Raw genomic sequence first — 3261 nt, forward strand, 5'->3', positions numbered from 1 at the left:
TATGTGTGTGTGTGTGTGTGTGTGTGTGTGTGTGTGTGTGTGTGTGTATGTATGTATGCATGTATGTATGTTTGTTTGTTTGTTTTTCTTCTTGGGTCTGGCTAATTTTACTTAACCTTGTGACTTCTAGTTGAATTCATTTTCCTGCAATGTCATGATTTAACTTTTCTTTATGTCTGTGTAAAAATTGTATTTGTGAAAATGAACTACATTTTCTTTCCATTATCTACTGATGGACTTCGAGGCAGGTTCAGCTTACTGGTAACTGTGAATAGTTCAGCTATAAGCTTAGACATGCATGCATTTCAAGCATATGGTGATTTACTCTTTTGAGTACAGACCCAGCTGTGGAGCAGATAGGTGATATGGTATTTCTATTATCAGTTTTTTTAATAACTTGCCCACTGACTTTAATGATGACTGAACATATTCACATTCTGCCAGCATGATATAAAATTCCTCTTTTACTAACAGTTTTGACAGAATTTGTAGTCATTTGTTTTCTTGATGATAGCCATTTTGACTGGGGTAAGACAGAATCCCAAAGCAGGTTCAGATCCCATTTCCCTGAATGATAAGAATACCGAACAAGCCTCGAGTGCTTTTTGATCATTTGTGTTTTTCCTTTTGAGAACTCTGATCAGCTCATTTCCACAGTGTGTTATTTAGCTCTTTGTCTGGGGTGTTTCTGTTGTTTTGTTTAGCCTTTATGTTTCTTTGCATATCTTGAATATTTTAAATTTACTTAATATACAAAATATTAGGAATGTCATTTTCAAGCATAATTTTTTAGCTGATTCACCTCTGCGTACTCCTGCCACCTTGCCCGTCCCACAGACTCCTTTCTGCTTCCATGTATCCTTTTGCCCCCCCCCAACCTTTCCTCAGGGTCTTGTTTGACCCCCTTCTGGTCTCCTGTCTTGATTATGTTAGGCTTACTCACATTCATTTCCATTCATATAAGCACACCATGAATTGCATTATACTTAACATTCCAACAAGTGAAGTAGAATCCATTACTTCTCATCAACACACAGACAAACTGAAGTGTAGGAAGGTCAGTCAACTTACCCAAAGTCATGTATGTGTGGAGGTGAAGCAGGCTTGGGAGTGAACCCTGTTGGCTTTACAGTTGATGGAAAGGGCACTCTTATATGTCAAACTCATGAGTGTGAAAATGAAGTCTAAATACAGAACAAGTGAAGAGTGATAGTTGTTCTAGGGTTGAGCTCTACAGGATGTTAACATCTGCCCTGGGGAAGTCGTAACCACCCAGAGGAAGGAGGACTTCAGCACCCTATCTCAGGCAGGCTCATAACACCCTCTCATTACTCTGTTCCTTCAGAGGCTAATCCCGAGTCACAGACTGGGACATTTTATGAGTTATGTGATCTTGAGAAAGATAATCTCAATAGGTCTCAATTTCCTCTTTTTAGTAAAAATTAGAGACTGGATGTAGTCATTTTAGGCTTGGTTCAGCTGTTTCATCCTGTGACTTTATGATGGTAGTAATTCATTCCATTTGGGTCATTTGGACTATCTGTCTTTATACAGAGTTCTGGCTGAACGTTCTTTAAGCTGCCTCACCTGGCTCTCTGCTCGCTGTCGGCACCATCGTCTTGTTTCACTAACAAATGTGATCATGATGTTGACTTTTGTCATCTGATTTATTCACAGAAAATACCATAGAAAACGAGTGTCTGTTGGCATGGCATGATTGACACTTGTACTATGGAGTAATACTTAGGTCCTGAAATTAATAAACTAGTCATATAAAAAGACTGACATTTATAAATTACATATATCCAATTTAATTGTTTACATATTTATAGTATATCATTAGAGGGTGACCAAGGTTGGGTTGCTAAATGTAGAAAGCATGTTTCATATTCATATTTATAGCATAAATGATCTGAGTAAAGAGGAAGTGAAGAGGAAGCAACACGAGGAAAGAGGGAGAGAAAATTAGAACAATGAAGAAAAACAAAAGTAATTACATAGTCTTTTTTGTTACAAGTTTCTTCCTAGCTCAGCTTTTGATAAACATTAACTTTCTCTTATAATTTAAGATTCCACAAACAAAAATGATCTTTATTTTTGAGACATCATACTTTCACTCTCACACTTTGTTTCCATGTACAATTAGAAAACCTTGCCCAACCTCCTCACATCCTCCTCTGAGACGTTGTCTTCTCCTTTTTCATAACTCACTTTCCCTACTAAACAGATCTTCATAGCTTTTTCTTAACATTCACAGAATAAAATGCTTCGTTCTCTTCTGCACACTTTATTCTAATGTCCTCATTTTTAGAACCTGACTCCTGGGTCCTCTTCCAAATGCTAAGCCCTTGTTGGGGGTGAACTCTCACTCAAGGAGAGAAATTCTTTGTTGTTCCATACTGCAGGGGAAGTGACTGTCTTGAAGCAAAGTGAACACCTGTGCCTTCATGTGTTTCAAAGGAAAATGTCTCCTTAGCATGCTGTAGAGAACAAACACTAAGCTATCCTTTTAAATATCTGTACCACACACACACTCTGGAGGTACTACTATACAAATAAAATCCAGTTGCAGGCCACAGAACTCCATGGAATAGAAGAGGGGTGGGTGAACATTTCATTTTACACCCCCAAACATTTACATGTGCGCAAATCTGCAAGGAAATACAGGCAGTTTATGTACAGCGGCAGAATGCCAAAGCTACATAAGAGCTTAGAAATCACTAGATTCGGTCCCTGTGTTTTAGACATTACAAAAACCCAGATAAATGTGCTTGTCTGTACAAGACCACATAACTAAGTGAAGGAAGAAGGAAGAGCTATGGTTATGCTGTCCAGTGTTCGCCTCCCAGTATAAATGTCAGCCTCCTGGGTTAGGGGACAGGTAGAGAGTACTTGAAGTCTTGAATCCTTGACTTAATAGCTATTGCAGAGGCATGTCCAGTTTAATAGCTTGTGTATTCATAATAAATATCATGTAGAGGGTGATTATACTCTGCTTTACATTGTGGGAGTCACTAGCTACATGAGATTAAACTAATTACAATTAAGAGTACAGCTGTTTCATAAATAGACTCAAGGGTATTATCACCCCATAGATAGTGTCAAGGATTTTAATAAGTTTAAATTTTGCTTTATGATGAAAGCTCTAAGAAAGCAGGAATGTAAGGACTATACTTCAATAGAATAAAGCCATATATGACAATTTTTTAGTCAGCATTATGCTTAATGGGGGAAAAACTGAAAAGCATTTCCACTGAAGTC

The sequence above is a fragment of the Mesocricetus auratus genome, unplaced genomic scaffold (genome assembly GCF_017639785.1).
Source record: "Mesocricetus auratus isolate SY011 unplaced genomic scaffold, BCM_Maur_2.0 Super-Scaffold_100009, whole genome shotgun sequence".
Lineage (NCBI taxonomy): Eukaryota > Metazoa > Chordata > Mammalia > Rodentia > Cricetidae > Mesocricetus > Mesocricetus auratus.